Genomic DNA, 27388 nt, shown 5'->3' on the forward strand with positions numbered 1-27388 from the left:
TCAGCGCATGAGATTTGGAAGAAGCTGGAGGTCACCTATGAAGGAACCAACAAGGTGAAGGAATCCAAAGTCAACCAGCACATGAGGTTGTACGAGCTGTTTAAAATGAATGATGATGAAGGAATCTCTGACATTAACGCAAGATTCACAAACATAATCAACGAGCTCAAGAGACTTGGAAAGATCTTCACTGAGGAAGAGCAAGTCAAGAAGATTCTTAGGAGTCTTCCTAAAAGCTGGCAAGCAAAGAAAACTGCTGTTGAGGAAGCTCAAGACTTAACCACCTACAAGTATGATGAACTCATTGGCTCGCTACTGGCCCACGAGATATCAATGAAGAACTTTGAGGTGAAGGAAAAGTCTGAAGATAAGAAGCAAAAGTCTCTTATCATGAAAGCTGACTCCACTGATGGGAGCTCAACAGACGATGAAGAAATGGCTATGTTCACTAGAAAGATGAAAAGACTGTTCAGAAAGAATGACAAATATTCTAAGAAGCCTTACAAGAAGTTTGATAAGTACAAAGCTGAGTCCAGCGACAACAAGTACAAGAAGGACAGCTCAAAGCCCATTACATGTTTTGAATGTCATCAAACTGGCCATATCAAGTCAAGCTGTCCCACGCTAAGGAAAGAAAGAAAGAACAGCAAGAAGGCAATGGTGGCAACTTAGAGCGACAGTGATGAGTCTTCATCATCAGAAGCTGATGCCACTGAGTCAGCAAAGATTTGTTTCATGGCTGACGAACTTGCTGAGCTATGTGTTTCTGAGCATGCTGACCCCTCCATTGCATCTAACGATGAGGAACACTCAACTGAGGTATTATCACTACCCTTGCTCAGAAATGAAATGGTTAATGCCTTGAGTGACCTCTATACACTTGTCAAAAAGTGTAATAAAAAGGTTAGAGCACTCAGCAGGCGATGTGATGAGGTTGAGGAGGTCAAACTGAGTGACCTTCGATATCTTCTCCAGGACAACTCAACTTTGCACAGTTATATAGAAATTATGCAAAAGTTTGTCTTTGAGGTCCAATCAGATTCTAAGAAACTGAAAAAGGATGTCACATCAATTCAGAACCAACTTAAGGTTCCGAATAAAAGAAATATTCCTTTGAACACTGAGTACCGAAGTACTAGTCAGCAGAGATGGAATCCTCAGTGGAATGTCCAGTGTGACTTCTGTGGGAAGAAAGGTCACACCACAAAGGTGTGCTGGCACGCTCAGCACTGGGGTGCTGACCAGTCAGTGAGACATCCTAAACGGAAGGTCAGCTGTGACTTCTGTGGAAAGAATGGACACACTGTCCAAGTATGTCGTCATAAAATGAAATATGATGCTTTACCTGTTGAACCTAACAAGAAAGGACCCAAAAAGAATTGGGTACCTAAAAGCAACTAGCTATATTGCAGGTAAGCCTGAGGTGTGCTGAGAAGTCAAAGATGTGGTACATTGACAGCGCATGCTCGAGGCATATGACTGGTGATGAAACACAGTTCATCACGTTTGTTCGTAAACGAGGAGGAAGTGTAAGTTTTGGAGACAACAAGAAGGGTAAGATAGTAGGGTCAGGAACCATTGGTGGTAATCCTACTATTGAGTCAGTCTCCCTAGTCAGCGGACTCAAATATAACTTACTCAGTGTAGCTCAGCTATGTGACAATGGGAGAAAAGTTATATTTGATGACACTGGATGTAAAATATTTGAGGGTAAAACAAATGAGTTAATTTTAACTGCCCCTCGTATTGATAATGTCTTTATGCTGAACTTAGAAAAGAAGTTTTCAAAAACTGTATGCTTAGTGTCAAAGGAAGAAAATTCCTGGCTATGGCATAGGAGACTTGGTCATGTAAGCATGGACCTCCTGGCCAAATTAGCAAGAAAGCAATTGGTTGAGGGACTGCCAGAACTTAAGTTTGAAAAAGATCAATTATGCCACGCTTGCCAAGCTGGAAAACAAACCAAACAATCTTTTCATAGTAAAAACATTGTCTCAACTAAGCGTCCATTAGAGTTGCTACACTTGGATCTCTTCGGTCCACTCCAGCCGCTGAGCTTGGGTGGAAGAAGATTTTCCTTGGTCATTGTAAATGACTTTTCTCGGTACACTTGGATCATTTTGCTGAGTAGCAAGGATGAAACCTTTGAAACGTTTTCAAATTTAGTAAGAAAACTTGAAAATGATAAAGAACTTAACATCCGAAGTGATAATGGTGGAGAATTCAAGAACCAACAGTTTGTTGAATTCTGTGAAACCAACGACATTGACCATAATTTTTTTGCTCCTAGAACGCCTCAACAAAATGGGGTTGTTGAAAGGAAAAACAGAACCTTGGTTGAAATAGCCAGGACAATACTGAGTGAACATAGGCTTCCAAAGTACTTTTGGGGAGAAGCTGTTAACACAGCGTGCTACATTCTTAATAGGGCTCTAGTTAGACCTATACTAAAGAAGACCCCCTACGAACTTTGGAAAGGACGAAAGCCCAACATTGGATACTTTCGTGCCTTTGGTTGTAAATGCTTTATCTTAAATACTAAAGACAGCCTAGCTAAGTTTGACTCTAAAGCTGATCAAGCTATCTTTTTGGGCTACTCAACAAACAACAAAGCATACAGAGTTTTCAATAAACGAACTCAGGTCTTAGAAGAGTCAGTACACGTTGAGTTCGACGAAACTAACCCTGCAGGAAGAGACATGCAGCTGACTGAGGATGATCCACACTCAGCTCCCGCTGAGTCATTGCCTCAAGGGCTGACCAAAGGTAAAAGTGAAACTCAAATTACTTTCACTGACCAACCTACACCTGCAGAGATTGTTGAAACACAACCAGCACAAGACATCAATCTACCAAAGGAGATTAGAATACCAAGAGGTCACTCAGAGAGTGCCATTCTTGATGCCGCTGAGAACACCCTGATGACGAGGAATCAACTCATGAGATATCTCAGCAACGTAGCATTCGTCTCAATCCAGGAACCAAAGAATTTCGCTGAAGCTGAGTATGATCAATTCTGGATGAATGCAATGCAAGAAGAACTTGATAAGTTTAGAAGAAATGAAGTATGGGATCTAGTGCCAAAACCAAGAAGCCAGAAGACCATAGGAACAAGATGGGTCTTCCGCAATAAGCTGGATGAACAAGCGAACGTAGTCAGAAACAAAGCAAGACTTGTAGCTCAGGGCTACAGTCAGCAATAAGGTATTGACTACGGTGAGACCTTTGCCCCAGTGGCAAGGCTAGAAGCTATTAGAATTTTATGTGCATATGCAAGCTATATGAACTTTAAACTGTTTCAAATGGATGTTAAGAGTGCATTCCTTAATGGAGTTATAAACGAGGAAGTTTATGTTAATCAGCCTCTAGGGTTTGAGGATCCTAAATTCCTAAACCACGTTTATAAGCTCAAAAAGGCTCTGTATGGTCTCAAGTAAGCACCACGTGCTTGGTATGAGAGGCTGACCAGTTTCCTGCTGACTAGAAATTATGTCAGAGGTAAAGCTGATACAACCTTATTCATTAAGAGAAAGGGTAAAGATACCCTGCTGGCTCAAATATATGTTGATGACATTATTTTTGGTGCCACTAACGAGTCAATGTGCAAGGAATTTAGTAAGCAGATGCAGACTGAGTTTGAAATGTCAATGATGGGAGAACTCAATTTCTTCCTTGGACTTCAAATCAAACAAGGGAAAAATGGCATCTTCATCAGTCAAACTAAGTATGCTAAGGAGATATTGAAGAAGTATGAACTTGAGAATTGTAAGTCAATATCTACCCCAATGGGCCCTGACACTGTCCACTGCGCTGATAAGAATGGTAAGTCAGTAGACAGCAGATTGTACCGAGGTATGATTGGTTCTCTACTTTACTTAACTGCTAGTAGGCCGGACATTCAGTTCTCAGTACGTTATTGTGCTAGATATCAATCTAACCCTAAGGAATCTCATTACATAGCTGTAAAAAGAATCCTTAGATATTTGCAAGGCTCAGTGAATGCAGGTTTGTGGTATCCCAATACTCATGATTTCACACTCATTGGATACACTGACGCTGACTACGGACGAGACAAGCTTGAACGAAAAAGCACCTCAGGAGGATGCCACTTCCTTGGGAGCTGTCTTATGTCCTGGTTCAGTAAGAAGCAGGCGTTAGTAGCCCTGTCAACCACTGAAGTTGAGTATGTTGCTGCTGGAAGCTGTGTTGCTCAAGTCCTATGGATTAAGCAACAGCTTGAAGATTATGGCGTTCGGACCAAAACAATTGAAGTCAAATGTGACAACAAAAGTGCCATTGACTTATCAAAGAACCTAATCCAGCACAGCAGGATGAAGCATGTCAGCATAAGACATCACTTCATCAGAGATCACGTACTCAAGGGAGAGATCAAGCTGAACTATGTCCCAACGGATGAGCAGCTTGCTGATATCTTCACAAAGCCACTGGCTCGTGAGCAATTCAACATACTTAGAGAAGCCATTGGTATGTTTAATCCTCTTCAATAAATTCCAAGTATAGTATGCATGCTGAGTGAATTACCATGCTGAATGATTTATGCTTGCTGAGTAGATATATATATGCTGAGTGTTTATCTTAAACTGAGCCACTAAGCATAAGAACTGCTTCTTTGCATAAGACTGACTACTCAGAATTTTAAACGCTTGAAATTCTTAACACTGAGTAAGGATCTGTTGCAAAATTTAATGCAAGCACGCGAATTAAATAGCCACCTAGGATGACGTATGCGCTATAATTAGAAAACACACGCGACGTATGTGTCATTGTTGAGCGATTTCCGCAAGTGCACGGTTTCGCTTGTAGTAATAAAAATATCGATCCCACAGGGATACGTTTTTTAACGAAAAACTTATTTTTGAATCTGTAAATTTCGAACTTGTTAGATTTACTATTGAATGTTAATGAAAAGTGAAATTTGTCTAATTGAATTTAGGAAAAATAATTGTTTAATTGAGTTTGTGGACTTTGAGTATTTGAAAATGCTAGAATAAGATTTTATATTAGAATATATCGATCGTTAGAAAAGTTTTCTGATTTAGGGATAAATTTTACAAAACAGGAACATTTAGAACTTTTAGAAAAACAAATAAATGTATTCGTTTGCATTGAGCAAAGAAAACAACTTAAACTTTGTATTAATTATGATGATGAAATAAATGACGGAACCTCTAATTATGCACAGTTATATAGAAATTATGCAAAAGTTTGTCTTTGAGGTCCAATCAGATTCTAAGAAACTGAAAAAGGATGTCACATCAATTCAGAACCAACTTAAGGTTCCGAATAAAAGAAATATTCCTTTGAACACTGAGTACCGAAGTACTAGTCAGCAGAGATGGAATCCTCAGTGGAATGTCCAGTGTGACTTCTGTGGGAAGAAAGGTCACACCACAAAGGTGTGCTGGCACGCTCAGCACTGGGGTGCTGACCAGTCAGTGAGACATCCTAAACGGAAGGTCAGCTGTGACTTCTGTGGAAAGAATGGACACACTGTCCAAGTATGTCGTCATAAAATGAAATATGATGCTTTACCTGTTGAACCTAACAAGAAAGGACCCAAAAAGAATTGGGTACCTAAAAGCAACTAGCTATATTGCAGGTAAGCCTGAGGTGTGCTGAGAAGTCAAAGATGTGGTACATTGACAGCGCATGCTCGAGGCATATGACTGGTGATGAAACACAGTTCATCACGTTTGTTCGTAAACGAGGAGGAAGTGTAAGTTTTGGAGACAACAAGAAGGGTAAGATAGTAGGGTCAGGAACCATTGGTGGTAATCCTACTATTGAGTCAGTCTCCCTAGTCAGCGGACTCAAATATAACTTACTCAGTGTAGCTCAGCTATGTGACAATGGGAGAAAAGTTATATTTGATGACACTGGATGTAAAATATTTGAGGGTAAAACAAATGAGTTAATTTTAACTGCCCCTCGTATTGATAATGTCTTTATGCTGAACTTAGAAAAGAAGTTTTCAAAAACTGTATGCTTAGTGTCAAAGGAAGAAAATTCCTGGCTATGGCATAGGAGACTTGGTCATGTAAGCATGGACCTCCTGGCCAAATTAGCAAGAAAGCAATTGGTTGAGGGACTGCCAGAACTTAAGTTTGAAAAAGATCAATTATGCCACGCTTGCCAAGCTGGAAAACAAACCAAACAATCTTTTCATAGTAAAAACATTGTCTCAACTAAGCGTCCATTAGAGTTGCTACACTTGGATCTCTTCGGTCCACTCCAGCCGCTGAGCTTGGGTGGAAGAAGATTTTCCTTGGTCATTGTAAATGACTTTTCTCGGTACACTTGGATCATTTTGCTGAGTAGCAAGGATGAAACCTTTGAAACGTTTTCAAATTTAGTAAGAAAACTTGAAAATGATAAAGAACTTAACATCCGAAGTGATAATGGTGGAGAATTCAAGAACCAACAGTTTGTTGAATTCTGTGAAACCAACGACATTGACCATAATTTTTTTGCTCCTAGAACGCCTCAACAAAATGGGGTTGTTGAAAGGAAAAACAGAACCTTGGTTGAAATAGCCAGGACAATACTGAGTGAACATAGGCTTCCAAAGTACTTTTGGGGAGAAGCTGTTAACACAGCGTGCTACATTCTTAATAGGGCTCTAGTTAGACCTATACTAAAGAAGACCCCCTACGAACTTTGGAAAGGACGAAAGCCCAACATTGGATACTTTCGTGCCTTTGGTTGTAAATGCTTTATCTTAAATACTAAAGACAGCCTAGCTAAGTTTGACTCTAAAGCTGATCAAGCTATCTTTTTGGGCTACTCAACAAACAACAAAGCATACAGAGTTTTCAATAAACGAACTCAGGTCTTAGAAGAGTCAGTACACGTTGAGTTCGACGAAACTAACCCTGCAGGAAGAGACATGCAGCTGACTGAGGATGATCCACACTCAGCTCCCGCTGAGTCATTGCCTCAAGGGCTGACCAAAGGTAAAAGTGAAACTCAAATTACTTTCACTGACCAACCTACACCTGCAGAGATTGTTGAAACACAACCAGCACAAGACATCAATCTACCAAAGGAGATTAGAATACCAAGAGGTCACTCAGAGAGTGCCATTCTTGATGCCGCTGAGAACACCCTGATGACGAGGAATCAACTCATGAGATATCTCAGCAACGTAGCATTCGTCTCAATCCAGGAACCAAAGAATTTCGCTGAAGCTGAGTATGATCAATTCTGGATGAATGCAATGCAAGAAGAACTTGATCAGTTTAGAAGAAATGAAGTATGGGATCTAGTGCCAAAACCAAGAAGCCAGAAGACCATAGGAACAAGATGGGTCTTCCGCAATAAGTTGGATGAACAAGCGAACGTAGTCAGAAACAAAGCAAGACTTGTAGCTCAGGGCTACAGTCAGCAATAAGGTATTGACTACGGTGAGACCTTTGCCCCAGTGGCAAGGCTAGAAGCTATTAGAATTTTATGTGCATATGCAAGCTATATGAACTTTAAACTGTTTCAAATGGATGTTAAGAGTGCATTCCTTAATGGAGTTATAAACGAGGAAGTTTATGTTAATCAGCCTCTAGGGTTTGAGGATCCTAAATTCCTAAACCACGTTTATAAGCTCAAAAAGGCTCTGTATGGTCTCAAGTAAGCACCACGTGCTTGGTATGAGAGGCTGACCAGTTTCCTGCTGACTAGAAATTATGTCAGAGGTAAAGCTGATACAACCTTATTCATTAAGAGAAAGGGTAAAGATACCCTGCTGGCTCAAATATATGTTGATGACATTATTTTTGGTGCCACTAACGAGTCAATGTGCAAGGAATTTAGTAAGCAGATGCAGACTGAGTTTGAAATGTCAATGATGGGAGAACTCAATTTCTTCCTTGGACTTCAAATCAAACAAGGGAAAAATGGCATCTTCATCAGTCAAACTAAGTATGCTAAGGAGATATTGAAGAAGTATGAACTTGAGAATTGTAAGTCAATATCTACCCCAATGGGCCCTGACACTGTCCACTGCACTGATAAGAATGGTAAGTCAGTAGACAGCAGATTGTACCGAGGTATGATTGGTTCTCTACTTTACTTAACTGCTAGTAGGCCGGACATTCAGTTCTCAGTACGTTATTGTGCTAGATATCAATCTAACCCTAAGGAATCTCATTACATAGCTGTAAAAAGAATCCTTAGATATTTGCAAGGCTCAGTGAATGCAGGTTTGTGGTATCCCAATACTCATGATTTCACACTCATTGGATACACTGACGCTGACTACGGACGAGACAAGCTTGAACGAAAAAGCACCTCAGGAGGATGCCACTTCCTTGGGAGCTGTCTTATGTCCTGGTTCAGTAAGAAGCAGGCGTTAGTAGCCCTGTCAACCACTGAAGTTGAGTATGTTGCTGCTGGAAGCTGTGTTGCTCAAGTCCTATGGATTAAGCAACAGCTTGAAGATTATGGCGTTCGGACCAAAACAATTGAAGTCAAATGTGACAACAAAAGTGCCATTGACTTATCAAAGAACCCAATCCAGCACAGCAGGATGAAGCATGTCAGCATAAGACATCACTTCATCAGAGATCACGTACTCAAGGGAGAGATCAAGCTGAACTATGTCCCAACGGATGAGCAGCTTGCTGATATCTTCACAAAGCCACTGGCTCGTGAGCAATTCAACATACTTAGAGAAGCCATTGGTATGTTTAATCCTCTTCAATAAATTCCAAGTATAGTATGCATGCTGAGTGAATTACCATGCTGAATGATTTATGCTTGCTGAGTAGATATATATATGCTGAGTGTTTATCTTAAACTGAGCCACTAAGCATAAGAACTGCTTCTTTGCATAACACTGACTACTCAGAATTTTAAACGCTTGAAATTCTTAACACTGAGTAAGGATCTGTTGCAAAATTTAATGCAAGCACGCGAATTAAATAGCCACCTAGGATGACGTATGCGCTATAATTAGAAAACACACGCGACGTATGTGTCATTGTTGAGCGATTTCCGCAAGTGCACGGTTTCGCTTGTAGTAATAAAAATATCGATCCCACAGGGATACGTTTTTTAACGAAAAACTTATTTTTGAATCTGTAAATTTCGAACTTGTTAGATTTACTATTGAATGTTAATGAAAAGTGAAATTTGTCTAATTGAATTTAGGAAAAATAATTGTTTAATTGAGTTTGTGGACTTTGAGTATTTGAAAATGCTAGAATAAGATTTTATATTAGAATATATCGATCGTTAGAAAAGTTTTCTGATTTAGGGATAAATTTTACAAAACAGGAACATTTAGAACTTTTAGAAAAACAAATAAATGTATTCGTTTGCATTGAGCAAAGAAAACAACTTAAACTTTGTATTAATTATGATGATGAAATAAATGACGGAACCTCTAATTAATTGGCTTTGAACGTGGCAAAACCCTTTAGCCGGCATAATGCCCTTAACCAAATTAAAACTCTACCGAGATAATAATTTGCCTAAGTGTTCAACAAAGTTTCCTTGTAATGATTTTGAATTAACTACGTTTTAATGAAAACACCAGCAATCACTTTAGTGGGTTGGTTACCATAAGTGCTGCATAACGATTTATCGAATAGAACAGACTTTATTAGATGAAATATAAATTGATACAAGTTTACAGAGAACATGGAGCATCGAGTTCTTCGAGGGCGTGCAAGTGAACGGCTGATCAGTCCTTTCCTTGGGTTTCCTTAGAGGTTGTCAGGCTCAGGGGCGAACACTCTACTCAATCTTCTCGCTGTAACTCTGTAATAGGGATTCGGTCGGCCTCTACCAAAATGCAAACTAAAACTGGAACAATGTCTAAACGCTACTGTGTTTGTAATTAAACTATAAACAATATATGTACCTCATCTTGTTTTGTACAGAATCTAATTTCTAACTCTCGAATTGTTTTTACTTAGAACTTATACATTAGTTCTACGCTCTGATTCTATATCTATATTACATAACATTACATTGCATTTTTCTCAACATCAACTCTTTATTTATAGATGTTGAAGGGTTGTGATTGAAGTGATATGTCCTTTTGTGAAAAGACGTATTCGTTGGTAAAGAGTCGTGTCCGTTGTTAAGAATTGTGTTCTTTGTGAAGAGTCGTTTCTATCCACCCGAACGAACGCGTTTCTTGATTTTCAACATGTGTTCATTGCACCTTTGGCAGAATTCTGCACTTACCGAGAATGGGGAACATCAAGTTAAGCTTTGGACGAAGGGAGGAAGTAGCTGAAGGACGCGTGTCGCGGTCGTGGGTGGTGGATTCGCGGTCGCGGCACGGTGCGTTTTTTCACTTCTTTGCTCTCGTTCGTGTCCTTGACTTGGCGCTTTTGATTTACGTCGTCTTTGACTCCTTTTGTAGGGTTTTTCTTATGTTTTTGATCCTTTTTCGTTCCTATTTGGATTTTACCAAATATTTAGGTACCTTGCAAGAAAGAAAGATATTCGAGAGTAAAAGTAATCTAAACAGATATAAATAACACAAATTTGTAATAAAAATGATGTAAATATTAATGATATTTTAGGTATATTTTGGGCTTAACAAATCTCCACACTTAATCTTTTGCTAGTCCCGAGCAAAATTTCACTGAATTTATTCCTTAACTAATCTCTTTATGAAAATAAAACATATATCTTTGTGTTTACCTTTTAAATTAGTTAAGCCGAAAATACTAACTTCGCATGGCAAATTTATACGCAAAATATCAAACTAACTTAGTATAAATACGATATATCATTCGTCTTGTATTTCAATGTTTAAATTGAAGTATTCGGGACGATGTAAGCACGCATGTTATTGAGTCTTTCATCTCAAGGCATTTCAAAGCACCAAATTTCCTTTCCCAAACTTGAATTATTATATATGATTTACTAAGTTTAATTTATTTGCTTAGTTACGCCCGTGATAAGGGTGGTCTCGACCGTAACTTTATATGCATTTTATTTGTGTTCGCTTAAGAGGTATCGACCATGCCATGGGTGGACGCAATCGTTACTTTAAACTTTAAACACGCTTAATTTTTCTTATTTAAACGTTCCTTCCATACCTCGATTGTGATAAGGGTGGTCGCAATCGTGGCCAAAAGCACGCTTTTATTTATTTATTTCTTCCCTTTCATACCTCGACTGTGATAAGGTTGGTCTCAATCGTGGCCAAAAGTTAAGAATGTGATTTTTTCTTTCTTTGATTATGAATTATAAATTGTAACTTGGGAAAAAGAAAGTTAGCACATTCATCCTATATTGACTTAAAATTCAACATGTATTATGGCTATAGTTTCCTTAAAAACTTCAATTGGTGTTAATGTAAGACAAAATCAAAACCGAGCTAAAAAATTGTTAGTTCAATTTAATGCCTATAAACCTAATTGAAAATTTAAAATAAGATCTATTGTATCATGAATTTCATGATATAAAATAGAGATTAAAATTAAAGAATTTATTACTTAAATACATTCACTCGAAACAATTTTTACTTAAAATCGTGTCGAAGGTTTGAAGAAAAAAAAAAATTTTTTTGAAAAATATTACCCGTATAGAAATATATTCTTTCTATCGATAATGATAACCTAAAAATAATCATAAAAAAAATTTTAACTTATGATTAATTTATAAATGTATAAAAATGTTAAGTTTATAAAAGTGTTGCAATATACGTTGCATTTGTATTTGTGAAAACAAGTGTTGCATAAAATAAAAAAATAATAAAAAAAAAATTTTGTTTTGTTGCATTCATTCGTTTGTATAAAATGATATATGTTTATATCTCCTCCCACACTGAAATTGGACCATATCCTCATTGGTGTAAAATTGAGATAAAACATTAAAAATAAAACATACGAAAATAAAAGAAAGATTAGCAAAGAAAAACATTCAACATAAAATTAAATTGGAATTGTACGAAACATAATAAATATAAATGGACGAAACTGAAATTAAAACAATATAATAAGAAAATGAAAGATAAAACCTAAACATTCGGCGGGGAATCCGGAGGTGTTGGTGAAGTTTCCACATTTCGGCGACGGAAAAATGAAAGCATCCGATGCCGAGTCGATCTATGCTCACGCCTCAAAGTATTGAGGTGGTCATTCATCACCATGTTGTTCTCCACCAAATCATCAATTCTTAAATTCATTTGTCTATTATTTGCATTGATTTGGTTCAAAATACGCCTTAAATCCACCGGATCATCATCGCGAGTTGCTTGGGCTTGTGGTGCATCGTCCGCTCCTTCCTCCGCACCTCCTTCTTCGGTACCTACATTTTGGGAACTAGAAGTACCTCCACCCATAGTGCCACGAAGATGTGCAATACGGGAAGCATAAGAAATAAAAACGGGAGGAACCACAGAAACCAATAAATGAGCCCGCTCAAGAGCCGCAATGTCCAAAATCGGAACATACCCATGGTAGGTGGACATGTCATAAGTTGCCAATTCATCCCGTGCTCCCAAAACAATAGCGGTGATTAAATTACCGAGAGGGACTTGATTGGTATGAGCCCTCGAAGCACGATACAAATTGTCAAATATCATTCCAATGCTATCAACCTTTAAACCTTTGAATAAACAATCCCAAACAAACAAATCCTGGACTTGAATCTTCGAACTCTCAACACGACCAAATAGTGAAAAACTCAAATATTTGTGAAAGAAGAACACACAATTGTCCTTAATCAATTTGCTTGAAGTGTTTTTAGAGTCGAAAGAAGTTTGATCCGAAAGAGTTTGCCAAAAAGAGTTATTGTCGAAATCCTTAGGCTTATCATAAAAATCACTAGTAGGGAAACCAAACATATTCCCCATAGCCTCATAATCTATGGTATAGGTAGTACCATTATTCCTAAAAGAAATTTCCGTTTTCTTTTTGTTCATCTTCAAAGTAACCAAAAACTCAACCACATAATCTGTAATTTGGGGAAAACGCATAGAAGCAAAAGTTGCCCACCCCAAAGTCTCAATAAAAGTATCAATTTGAGTAGCGAAGTTCAACTTCCTTACCGAATCAAAGTCAAGAAACTGCATGTCCACGAACTTACGAGTGGCGTTTGAAAAATGCTTGAAACGTCCAACTTCTTCCTCGGAATGAATATCGAAATAAGCCCCGCAACCAACACGAAGGCGATTAGCCTCGGTGACAGCCTGCTTGTGTCCAACACGCTTTGCTCTAGGCATGGTTATGGTGGTTAGGGTTAGAAAAATAAAAGATGAAAAGAGAAAAGCTTGAGGTTGAAGATGAAGTAGAAGTTGTATTGAGTCTTGAATTTGAAAGGTGTAGGTGATTGAAAAGGGTAATGAATAAATTGGGAAGAGTAAAAGTAAGGTATTGGGAAGAGGTTAGAGTAAGGGATTGGTTAAAATTGGAGGTGATGTGAGGTTTGTGTAAGTAATAGGGATATATAGGGTTGAATAGGAAGAGTAATAGTTAGATTAGGAATAGGAATAGGCTAAAAATAGGCAAAAATCCGGACTGATGAGTGCCTTAACCACGCGTGTCGCGACTGAGGACGCACATCCGCGGCCGCGGCACGCGTTTTTTAGAGAATTTTTCTCCGAATTTCTATGTGCTGCTTGCTGAAGTTACCGAGAATCTGCCATTCTCGGCCACGGATCAGCCCCTGGTCACCCAAATTCTGCAGATTAACTCCATTTTGTGTATTTCCTTGATAAATTTTATCCTGAACTCCTTGAAAATGTAATCTGTACTTAAAAACATAAGTGTAAAACATTAAATGATAAGGAAAACTAAATGTTTATCCTTATTAATGGAAAAATAAACGTAAATGTTTTAATTAATGTATGTAAGTTAAGAATATTAAAGATTTTGAACTAAAATTAATTGAAGCATTTATGTTTGTTCAATAATGTAAGTTAAATGAATCTTTATTTAAGGAATTAAAACTTAGTTATTAATTTTTAACTAGTCATGAATTTACTAAAGTTTCATTTAATAGATTCATTAGTGTAGAATAATGAAAATAATGATAGTTTAACCATATAATCAAAATCAGGATATAATGCAAAAGAGAAATTTTTATTTATTGGAAATATGTACAACATATATACAAACAAAACAAACAAAGCTATGCTATAAATTCGTCCCTTTCAATCGGGATTTCCTTAGCCCTATAGCGGTCTATTTTCATCTGCACGAAAGCTTGACGTTCTGGTGCAGAAAGAAAATGTGGGCCTGATCGAAATACTCGTTTCACTAGACCTTCATATTCTAAAAATTCATAGTCTAGCGTCGGAAAAGATTCAGCATCACTCCAAGGAACAGAAATACTTCCCTTGGTCCCTAGAATTATTCCACATATGATATTCCCGAATCCAACCTTCTTAGCCTTGGATCTAGACGCGGCAACAAGACCCTCCATCAGAATCTTTGAAGAATCAACCATGTTGCCTTGAAATATATCTCTAAGAACATAAAGATCAGTGTCTTTAACCACACTACTGAATGTGCGACCGAACAGACTGTGACTCAGAAATTTATGCAAATACAGCATAGAGTTGGAGTGAAAAGACTGATTATAGGCAAGTTTAGGATTGAAATGCTAGAATCCGGTGAGCATTCTCCAAATATCAGTGGATGTCATGTCTCTTCCAGGATGACGTTTGATAGTATCCTTTAAGGGAAAACCAAACCAAGCATGCAATTCAGGATATCCAAAAGTAAAGGTTTTGCCATCCCGACGAAAGCTAAGACGCACCCGACGCTTGTTAACAAAACGAACCGTACAGAAGAATTCGAATATCCAATCTCCAATTATAGGAAACTTCATATCAACGAATTTGGTCCATCCTAAACGTTCCATATAGCGACTCATATCGTCTCTAATTCCTAGTTGATCGTTAAGAAAGTCATCCATGTATAACATTCCTTCAAAGAATGTATATCGACGCCTCAAGAAGCGCCTTCCCTCATCATGATTGAAGATAGGAAAGTTACATCCATAGCGCTCTGATATGTCAGTATGTTTATTGCGTGAAGCAACAACTTTCTTAGATGGTGTGTTGTTAGAAGTCATGGTGTTTGGAATGAGTAAGGAAGCAAAAGGTTCCGAACTTAGTTTCTGGTTTGATGAATTGTAAGAATATCAGAGAATTGTTCTGACAGAGATGAAAAGAATGTAATAGAAAACTAAACCTCTAGAACCTATTTATAAAATCCTAGGATGAAAAGAGGTGTTGTTTTGAAGTGAAAAGGCATAAAATCAGACCTCTTAAAAATGAAGAAACTCAATTTTTCGTTTCTGAAAAGTTGTGTCTGCTGGAAGATGAAGAACACAGGTCTGATTTCTGTAGAAATTCACCGTGTCGCGACCGAGGATTCTGAGCCGCGGTCGCGACACGCTGATTTCCTTGCGGAAATCAGGCGTCAAAACCTCTATTTTCTGATCCTCTACCGAGAATCCCTACCCTCGGTAAGTTCAGAATTTTCCTGTCTATTTGAAAATCAATTGAAATCAGAATTCTCAACTGAGAATCCCAAATGCTCTGTAAGTTCAGAACATCCCTAGCTAACTAGAAATACCCAAATTCTCAACTGAGAATTTTAAATTCTCTATAAGTTCAGAAAATTCCTTATCTTTTTAAGAATTCTAAATATGTGAATTCTCAACTGAGAATTCCAAAATCTCAACTGAGAATCACTAAATTTCTTCTAACTCACATTAAATCCCTAAAATTTAATTAAAATCACGACTTGAATATATTTTTTTATGTATCTAAAATTCTAACATAAAGTGATATAATTTAAAACAAAATAAAATAAATAAATAAAATAATAAAAATAAACTATGTGTAGAAAAACGAAATGATTTATATGTCAGGTAATCTTGTTACGAAATCAGTTCCTATTTCAGAAATATTTTCGTAATAAATTTTACATCGATTACCATTAACTTTGAAACGATTGCCGTTAGTTTCCTCAAGTTCTAAAGAACCATAGTCGAATGTTTTGACGACTAAATACGGTCCTGTCCATCTGGACTTAAGTTTTCCTGGAAATATACGAAGCCGTGAATTAAATAACAGCACCTTATCTCCAACATTAAAGTGTTTGACTTTGATCTTGGCATCGTGCCATTTTTCACTCTTTCTTTATAAATCCTCGTATTTTCATACGATAGATGACGTAACTCATCTAACTCATTTAAATTGAGCAAACGTTTCTTTCCTGCTTGTTGTAAATCAAAATTAAGTTTTCTAATAGCCCAATAGGCTTTATGTTCTAATTCAACTGGCAAATGACATGCCTTTCCATACACCAAACGGTATGGAGTCATTCCTATTGGTGATTTAAATGCAGTACGGTATGCCCATAGCGCATTATTGAGTTTTTATGACCAATCTTTTCTTGATGATGAAACAGTTTTCTCTAGAATCCATTTGAGTTCTCTATTTGAGATCTCCGCCTGACCATTTGACTGAGGATGGTATGGCGTTGACACGCGGTGGCGTACTCCATACCTTTTCATAAGTATATCAAAATTTCGATTCATGAAATGGGTACCGCCATCACTAACAACGACTCTAGGACAACCAAATCTACAAAATATATCGTCAAGAAAATTAACAACTACTTGAGAATCATTCGTAGGGGTTGCAATTGCTTCAACCCACTTCGAAACATAATCAACGGCTACTAATATGTAAGTTTTACCATTGGAAGGCGGAAAAGGTCCCATGAAATCTATTCCCCACATGTCGAAGATTTCAACTTCCAATATGTTTGTGAGGGGCATCTCATCTTTCCTTCCTAAATTTCCTGTTCTTTGGCATTTATCACAACGAGTGATAAATGAACCAACCTCTTTAAACATCGTAGGCCAAAAGAAACCACATTCAAATATTCTAGCTACCGTTTTATTAACTCCATTATGTCCTCCGTATGAGCTGGAATGACATTCCGATATTATAGATTCATATTCATTTTCTCCAACGCATCTCCTAATTATCCCGTCACCACATGATTTGAATAAAAAGGGATCTTCCCAAAAATACTGTTTAATGTCGAAGAAAAATTTCCTCCTTTGTTGGAAAGATAATCCTTCCGGAACAATATCGGTTGCAAGATAATTAGTAATATCTGCATACCATGGTGACATGACACTTTCTACTTGATAGAGATGTTCATCAGGGAAATCATCTCGTATACCGATAGTTTCACCTATAGGACCGTTTTCATCTTCTAGTCTTGATAGATGATCGGCGACAAGGTTTTCTACTCCCTTTTTGTCTTTAATTTCTATATCAAATTCTTGTAACAACAAAACCCATCTAATCAGATGCGGTTTTGCATCTTTCTTAGCAAATAGATAACGTAAAGCTGCGTGATCTGTATAAATAATAACTTTAGATCCTAACAAGTATGACCTAAACTTATCACATGCAAATACTACGGCTAACATCTCTTTTTCTGTTGTTGTGTAATTTAACTGTGCACCGGACAATGTGTGACTTGCATAATATATAACATGTAATCTTTTATCCTTTCTTTGACCTAAAACACATCCTACAGCTAGGTCACTTGCATCACACATGATTTCAAAAGGCAAATCCCAATCGGGTTTAGCAATTATGGGTGCACTGACTAAGGCTGTTTTCAATGTTTCGAAATGTTTAATGCAATCTTCATTAAAATCGAAGGTTGAATCCTTCATAAGCAAATTAGTAAGTGGTTTGGAAATCACAGAAAAGTTTTTTATAAATCGTCTGTAAAAACCTGCATGTCCTAGAAATGATCTTACTCCCTTGACAGTTGTTGGTGGGGGTAATTTTTCTATTACTGAAGTTTTTGCTCTATCCACTTCTAATCCTTTTTCAGATATTTTATGACCTAAAACAATTCCTTCGTCAACCATGAAATGACATTTTTCCCAATTTAATACTAAATTCGTTTCTTCGCATCTAGAAAGAACTTTATCTAAGTTTTTTAAACATGCATCAAAAGAATCTCCATAAACTGAAAAATCATCCATAAATACTTCCATGATATCTTCAATGAAATCATTATAAATTGCAGTCATACAACGTTGAAAAGTTGCTGGTGCATTACATAGACCAAAAGGCATTCTCCTATATGCAAATGTTCCATAAGGACATGTGAAGGTTGTTTTATCTTGGTCATCCGGGTAAATATATATTTGAAAGAATCCGGAATAACCATCAAGAAAACAATAAAATGCATGACCGGCTATCCTTTCGATCATTTGATCAATGAAAGGTAAAGGAAAATGATCTTTCCTAGTTGCCTTATTTAGGTTCCTATAATCTATACAAACCCTCCAACCAGTGGTGGTTCGCGTAGGTATTAATTCACCTTCATCATTCCTTACTACAGTTATGCCTCCCTTTTTGGATACACAATGGATTGGACTAACCCATTCACTATCCGAAATAGGATAAATGATTCCATTGTCTAAAAGTTTAGTAATCTCATTTTTGACTACTTCTTTCATATTCGGATTTAAACGTCTTTGTCTATCCGATTTAGGTGGCTTATCTTCTTCTAAGTGAATCCTATGCATTACAATACTAGGATTAATTCCTTTTAAATCTGAAATCTGCCATCCCATACTTCCTATTCTATTTCTAACAACTTCTTTCAATTTTTCTTCTTGATTTTCTGTTAATTTGTTAGAGATGATTATAGGTAGAGTATCACTTCCGCCTAGGAAAGTGTATCTCAGATTGTTTGGTAATTCTTTAAGTTCTAATTTAGGTGGAACTACTACTAAAGGCGGAACTGGTCCATCTTCTCGAATCAAAGGCTCTGGGTCCTTATCTTCTAATTCTTCACCCATTATAGGTTCTATTATTTCTTCTCTTTGAACAATGTCATTAACACATTCTTCAACTAAATCAAGTTTCATACAGGCGAAATCCTCCATAGGATATTTCATTGCTTGATTCATATCGAACTCGATCTTATCGTCACCTATTCTTAAAACTACTTTTCCTTCCGACACATCAACTAGAGCACGTCCCGTGTTCATGAACGGTCTACCAAAGATTAGCGGACAATTAGCATCATAAGCAAAATCTAAGATAACAAAATCAGTAGGAAAAATAAACTTGTCAACTTTTACTAAAACGTCCTCAATTATACCATATGGTCTTTTAGTGGATTGATCCGCTAATTGCAAAACCATATTGGTACGTTTGATGTCTTCTTCTAAACCTAATTTTTCAAAAATAGACAATGGCATCAAGTTTATACTAGCTCCTAAATCACAAAGACAACTTGGGAATTCCATATTTCCCAATTTACACGGAATGGTAAAGCATCCGAGATCTTTGAGTTTAGTAGGTAATTTGCTTGATACTATCGAACTACAATCTTCAGTAAGTGAAATGGATGAAATTCCTTCCCAACTAATCTTTTTTGAAATTAAATCTTTCAAGAATTTTCCATAGTTAGGCATTTGCGTAATTGCATCCATGAATGTTAAATTTATATGAAAATTTTTAAGTTTATCTAAAAATGATAAAAGTTGTTTATCATGGTCCTTATTTCGGACCTTGTGTGGAAAATGTGGCTTTGGTACAAAAGGTTTCGTACTAGAGTCAATTGGTGTATCTTTTTGTTTTAATGTATCTTCTTTGGATTTTAGTAAATCATTTCCAGGTAAAGTTGAATTTTCGGGCATTTCCGGACCTAAGTAGTTTTTCCCTGAGCGAAGAGTGATAGCCTTAACATGCTCTTTCGGATTTTCTTCCGTTTGGCTAGGAAGACTTCCCTCTTTGCGGGATGGAATTGATTTAGCAAGTTGTCCAATTTGAACCTCCAAATTATGGATGCTAGATGATTGGTTTTTGATAAGCTGATCGAATTTACTTTCGATCCGTTTAAAACCATCGTCTTGATTACTTACCTTTCCATTCATAGCATCTATAAATTTGTCGATTTTTGAAGATAAAGTGTTAATCGTATCTCTTGTTTGATTTTGATAATTATTTACACGATATTGATTAGCATTTGCATTATTATTATTATTACTATCTTTCCAGTTAAAGTTAGGATGATTTCTCCCTCCAGGATTATAAGTATTAGAATAAGAATTAGTAGTTTGGTTTTGTCCTTGGACAAAATTTACCTATTCTATCTCATTCATACCTTCGTATTCAATGTCTGTCTGGATCGGATTACCATTAGGATCGCACGGTACCATAAACCTATCAACTTTGTGCGATAAGGCAGAAAATTGGGCTTGTAACATCGCAACTGGATCAAGATTCATTATACCTTTAACCGATGATGTACCTGAGGATGATGGTTTCGCCATTGGTATATGTCCACGCTCTGCGGGCCACATACTGCTGTTGATTGCCATTTCCTCCAAAAGTTCTCTTGCTTGGACGGACGTCTTCTTCATAAATAACCCTCCAGACATAGCATCTAATGAACCTCTAGTCGTAGGATTTAATCCATTATAGAATGTCTGCATTAAAAGTGCATCTGGCAATTGGTGGTGTGGGCATAAACGTTGAAGTTCTTTAAAACATTCCCAAGCTTCATAAAGAGTTTCATTATCATTTTGGGTAAAAGATGTCAATTCTTTGATGACTCTTGCGGTTTTTGCTAAAGGAAAATATTTTGATAAAAACTCTTGGGCTAATTGGTCCCAAGTTTCAAATTTTGCAGCAGGCATAGAAGTTAACCAAATTTTTGCCTTATCCTTCAAAGTGAAAGGAAAGAGGCGAAGTTTGATTGCTTCGGCTGTTACATCAGTAATTTTAAAAGTATCACAAATTTCTAAGAAATTTGTCAAATGGGCATTAGGGTTTTCGTTAGGTAGTCCATAAAACGTTACGTTGTTTTGCAACATATTAAGCAAAGCAGGCTTAATTTCAAATTGATTTGCGTTTATACGGGGTCTAACTACACTATTAGTTACACCGGCCATTCCTGGCCTAGCATAATCCATAAGTGTCGGTGGATCGGCCATATTTTCTGGCTGGACTACTTTGGTTTTAAGGGTGTTTTGTCTTTGTTTTTTTTTGTCTTTCTTGTTTTTCTTAAGTGTTCTTTCAATTTCTGGATCAAGTGGGTCTGGTGGCGTGCCCGAACTTTGCGAACTGCGTATGAACTTGAAATTGTTGCACGAACCAAACTACCTTCAAAACAAAATTGAAAACAAATATGTTATATAAACTGAAAATAAATAAAATGTAAAAGTTGTATAAAAATAATGTGTAAACCTAGATTCGAAAATAAAATACGAAAAATAAAATTTTGTCAAAAATTTTAGCGTATCCCCGGCAACGGCGCCAAAAACTTGTTGAGCGATTTCCGCAAGTGCACGGTTTCGCTTGTAGTAATAAAAATATCGATCCCACAGGGATACGTTTTTTAACGAAAAACTTATTTTTGAATCTGTAAATTTCGAACTTGTTAGATTTACTATTGAATGTTAATGAAAAGTGAAATTTGTCTAATTGAATTTAGGAAAAATAATTGTTTAATTGAGTTTGTGGACTTTGAGTATTTGAAAATGCTAGAATAAGATTTTATATTAGAATATATCGATCGTTAGAAAAGTTTTCTGATTTAGGGATAAATTTTACAAAACAGGAACATTTAGAACTTTTAGAAAAACAAATAAATGTATTCGTTTGCATTGAGCAAAGAAAACAACTTAAACTTTGTATTAATTATGATGATGAAATAAATGACGGAACCTCTAATTAATTGGCTTTGAACGTGGCAAAACCCTTTAGCCGGCATAATGCCCTTAACCAAATTAAAACTCTACCGAGATAATAATTTGCCTAAGTGTTCAACAAAGTTTCCTTGTAATGATTTTGAATTAACTACGTTTTAATGAAAACACCAGCAATCACTTTAGTGGGTTGGTTACCATAAGTGCTGCATAACGATTTATCGAATAGAACAGACTTTATTAGATGAAATATAAATTGATACAAGTTTACAGAGAACATAGAGCATCGAGTTCTTCGAGGGCGTGCAAGTGAACGGCTGATCAGTCCTTTCCTTGGGTTTCCTTAGAGGTTGTCAGGCTCAGGGGCGAACACTCTACTCAATCTTCTCGCTGTAACTTCGTAATAGGGATTCGGTCGGCCTCTACCAAAATGCAAACTAAAACTGGAACAATGTCTAAACGCTACTGTGTTTGTAATTAAACTATAAACAATATATGTACCTCATCTTGTTTTGTACAGAATCTAATTTCTAACTCTCGAATTGTTTTTACTTAGAACTTATACATTAGTTCTACGCTCTGATTCTATATCTATATTACATAACATTACATTGCATTTTTCTCAACATCAACTCTTTATTTATAGATGTTGAAGGGTTGTGATTGAAGTGATATGTCCTTTTGTGAAAAGACGTATTCGTTGGTAAAGAGTCGTGTCCGTTGTTAAGAATTGTGTTCTTTGTGAAGAGTCGTTTCTATCCACCCGAACGAACGCGTTTCTTGATTTTCAACATGTGTTCATTGCACCTTTGACAGAATTCTGCACTTACCGAGAATGGGGAACATCAAGTTAAGCTTTGGACGAAGGGAGGAAGTAGCTGAAGGACACGTGTCGCGGCCGTGGGTGGTGGATTTGCGGTCGCGGCACGGTGCGTTTTTTCACTTCTTTGCTCTCGTTCGTGTCCTTGACTTGGCGTTTTTGATTTACGTCGTCTTTGACTCCTTTTGTAGGGTTTTTCTTCTGTTTTTGATCCTTTTTCGTTCCTATTTGGATTTTACCAAATATTTAGGTACCTTGCAAGAAAGAAAGATATTCGAGAGTAAAAGTAATCTAAACAGATATAAATAACACAAATTTGTAATAAAAATGATGTAAATATTAATGATATTTTAGGTATATTTTGGGCTTAACAGTCATAAATGCCAGAATCTTTGTCGATTAAGAATCTCGAGGTCAAATTGACAACGCAACGCTTTAGATCAACTCAATACCTCTATAAATAGTGGACAAATTCCCACTTTTATCTCTTTACGCTTAGAAAACTTTGGCATTCCAATTACTCTCTCTAAAAATTCCCAGAATTCCCAAAACTTCTCTGAGAATATGACGAATGTTTTTCTGAATATCTCCGGTGCCGGTTTATCCGATAACCGCTCCGATGAAAACCCCAAATCTCCTACCCAGCGTGACCACGCTAAGGTCACAACACCGAGCAAGAAAGCTCAAGCTGTCCAAGCCACCTCTTCGAATGGGAAAACAACAGCAAAAGGACAAGGGCAAGAAAGTTGTGGAAGGGATTCGTGGAAGCCGAGCAACCCTTTTGTGAGTGGATCAAGAATAATGGTTGGACCGAGCTGTTCTCAGTTCATGATGCTACTTACCCTGAGCTAGTAAGAGAATTCTACGCCAACCTAAAGGTCGCCGATGATAACAGGAACTACCTAGCTTCTTATGTTCGAGGGAAGAACATCTTCATCAACCCTGCGTATCTTGCCTCACTGTTCAAACTGAAAAACGAAGGAGCTATACTTCGTAAATCAGGTGACCAAGATAAAACCAACTATGTTCACACCTTCTGTAAACCTGCTGGTCATGTAGGTGAAATCTCGAGTACCTCCATGGGTCAGCATCAAAAGATGGCCCATTACATACTGACCAATTTCCTTTTCCCTAAAATCAACTGCACCAACTCAGCAACCAATTTTGAGCAGTGTTTTATATGGCACATGCTGACTTACACACCGATAAACATGCCCGTCTTCATAATCGGTGGGTTTCTACGAAATACAGGAACCCTTAGGTTAGGCTCTTTTATCACCCGAATCCTCAAGGATCACAATGTGGACATGGTTGCGAAAATCCACACTTGGGGAACCAAGATTACAGCTGCTGCCCTATTCGGTTTGGCCCATGATCAACCTATTGTGCCAAAGAAAGGAAAAAGGGAAGCTGACCAGAACGCTGAGGGAGCGGTGACTCGAAAGGGAAGAACTCAAAGAAAGAGGAAGGCTATCCAGAGCACCTCTAAAGCTGTTGCTTCTGCCCCAAAGAAGCTTAAATTTGTATGCGGAGGAACTAAGCCTCAGATTCAACAAGGACAGGGTGGATCCAGGTCAGCTGAGAAAAGACCTAGGCAAGCTGAGCCTGAGGCAGAAGAAAGAGAGATTGATAAGCAACCATTAAGGAAGAAGAAGAAGCTCAATTTTAAGTTAAGACCTATAGATGCCCTTCCGACTGATGTCATCGTTCCTCCTAACTCACATTATGCACAGAGTCAAGGCATTGACGCTGAGCAACAGTTAGATGACCAGGAAGAATAAGACCAATTGGGTGGTCAGTTTGTCGAGGAAGAACTGGATGAACAGTTTGAGGAAGAAGAACTGGATGAAGAAGAACTGGATGATGAGTCTGATGAAGAAGAAAGTAGTCAGGATGACACTGAGGAAACAGCTGATGATGAGCACCTTGAACCAATCAACACTGAGTTGGTTGACGAAGAAGAAACTGAGCAAACAGCAAATGCTCCCGCTGTTCAAAGGGAAGCTTCACCTACTGACTCAATTGAGTCCATTCCTACTGACCCCACTCCTCCAAAACTAAAGAAACTGAGAAAGAATAAGGCATTTCGAGCACCCGTCATTTACCTAATGGGTGACTCACCGTTGAGGGATGAGATCTCAGACCTTACAGATGTACATCTTAGGTTCTTCTCCAACCCTCCTGAGTCTCAACCAGAGCAACAAGAAAATCAAGCCTCTGTTTCTCAGCCGAAGGAACATGCCGACTTAACCGCTTCCGCAAACCAAAGTAATGCCGAACAAGTGCTCGAAGATTCCGCTCCTCAACACGTTGAGCAAGCCAAGGAATTACCTGCTCAGGTGAACAACGAACTTACTCAGCTTCCACAATCTAGTCAATTTCAGCCTGACCCTGAGCAAGTCACACATTCTGCCGATCCTCCACTTCCATAACTCAATGTGCAGAATCCAATCCAGTCAGTTTCTACTGACAATCCTAATTCCAGGCCAGCCGGTGATAATGCTGGGCCTTCTAATGATGAGCAGAACCAAACACTGCCTTCATTCGGTTCTACTCCTCCTCCGGCATCTGGGCCAACACATGATGGATCCTTTAGCTACCTAAATGCAACTGAGTCTGGTCGAAGAATCGTTGACTCAGCTCAAGCTCTTATCCAGGACCTTCATCAATCAAACACCAATGTTGCTGGGTCTACTAATGTTGAGACAACTCAACTTTCATCTGTCACTTAGCTTCTAACTGAGATCAAAGGTCTGAAGGATCTTCTGTGTGTCATGACTTCATTGCAATCTCAACAGCCCAGGCAGAACTTTATAACAAAGCTGGCCGAACTCCAGCTGACCATGGTAAACCACATGAACTCACTCCAAGGGCAGATTCATCAATTGTCAGCTGCGAACTCAGCATATGCCACTTCTACCGAAGTACATTATCTCTTCAGCCAACTTCATACTGAGCAAGAAAAAACCAATCACCAACTTTCTTCCTCCTCCCAATGCTCCATTGAGTAAATTAGCGAGGCTGTGCATCTGCTAAACTTAAGGAGGGAAGAGATGGCAACTGACCAGCTCAAAACAAACGAGATCCTGAAGTACTCTCGCGTTACCTTCAACCACGTGCGACACACCAACGCTCAGCGTGAGTATTATGATTCGTCTTTGCTAAAGATGTTTCATCAAGCTTTTGCAATGCTCACGGACAGCATACACTGGGTTGCAAAGGGTCAAGCATATGTTCTAAGTATGCTGAGTGCTGCTGATGTCAGGATTCCTCGCACTATTTTGGATGATGGTGTTCCCATCTTCGATGGCATAAATACAAGCACACACAAGCTGAAGGCATTCTCTAAACGCCTAACTAAAGCTGCCATTGAAGACACTTTCATTGCTCCTCCTGCTGATGGTGGCAAAACGGGGGAGAAAGTACAAGCTCAAGGAACCCAGCATTCAGAAGACGCTTCAGGTAGTCAGCAAAGACAAAAGGGAAAGGATAAAGCTAAAGAGCATGAGGCACAACTCAACTATAAGAAGAAATAGCTTTATCTTTACTAAGACTGACTTGATGTCATTGTGTTAAAACTTGTAGTCTTTCCCTTGTGTATTTTTGTGCTGACCCTGAATACAAAACGTTGATGCATCTATCTTTTTAACTTAACCAATCTTATGTGATGCTTACTTATGTTTTGTATTGAACAGTTAATCGCATCTTCACTAAATCAACTGTGCTACTTGTCTACATTGCTTTATGATTGCATGCTGTGTTGATAAAAATGTTGACCGCCTTTACATGTCTTCTTAAACACATTGAACAAAGAAATACTCATCGCTCTCCGATATATAAATCTTCCGCATAAACTGAGTTAAATAGAATATGTTCCATGAGCTGACCTAATTCTGAAAACTGACCTTAGACTTACTTGAAATGTTTAAAGTAAATCTAAGTCAGCCGCTCAACCCTTACGGGGGAGTATACTAAGTAAGATAAGGTCAACAATCATGGGGGAGCTCAACACTGAGTTCTTGACTGAATATTTTTGCCAACATCAAAATGGGGGAGTTTGTTGAAACACCTTTCCACATGATTTTGATTTGACAAAATTATCACTACACCATAGATGGTCTGTTGCAACACCAAGCAAGTGTTGGCTAAAGTCGTTATTGTGTTGCTAAAGAAGTTTTGGCAACAGTTTTTGTCAGAAAAGAGAGTTGCTTTTTCGCACGTTGCTAAAGATGTCTTAAGCAACATTTTTTCACATTTTTAGCAACATCGATACAAATGTTGCTACACGTATTTGTGGCAACACTTTCCTATCCTATAGCAACTTAAATGAAAGCGTTGCCAATATCATAGAACATGTAACAGTATTATCGAATAAAATTATAAGCAACACTTTTAAACTTTCTTGCAACAAGTTTTTATGCAACATTGTTTTTTAGTTGCAACTCTTTTTATATAGAATTGCAACACTTTTTAATTTAACATTTTTTTTTTGTTTCAAGCAACTCTTTCGTATACAATATGCAACATTTTTTAAATGTAACACTTTTTAAGCTTAATTTAACACTTTTTAATTTAACATATTTTTAGCAACTTTTTTATATTATGTTCATAGCAACACTTTTTGTTTGACATTTTAACGATTTTTAATGTAACACTGTAATATATGCAACATAATCTTTAACTTGTGCAACACTAAAAAAATTAAAAGAAATGTTTGAATTTAAATAATAGCATAAAAAAAACCCTTAATTGCAATTACAAATCCATAATAGGCCAATTTATTAACAATGAAATTTAAAATTCTCAAATGATCCAAATGATCCAAAACACATAATAAAAAGTATAATAAAGTCATAATAATGTAACCTATCC

The 27388-nt window shown here is 37.5% G+C and overlaps 1 non-coding gene across 1 annotated transcript; it reads left to right on the plus strand.

The window, feature by feature from the left end:
- Window positions 1-20497: 20497 nt before the first annotated feature.
- Window positions 20498-20604, plus strand: LOC136201693 (small nucleolar RNA R71). The gene has a single exon (XR_010674036.1). It is a non-coding gene; the product is annotated as a small nucleolar RNA R71 (small nucleolar RNA).
- The last annotated feature ends 6784 nt before the right edge of the window (window positions 20605-27388 follow it).

This window comes from Euphorbia lathyris, chromosome 7 (genome assembly GCF_963576675.1).
Source record: "Euphorbia lathyris chromosome 7, ddEupLath1.1, whole genome shotgun sequence".
NCBI lineage: Eukaryota > Viridiplantae > Streptophyta > Magnoliopsida > Malpighiales > Euphorbiaceae > Euphorbia > Euphorbia lathyris.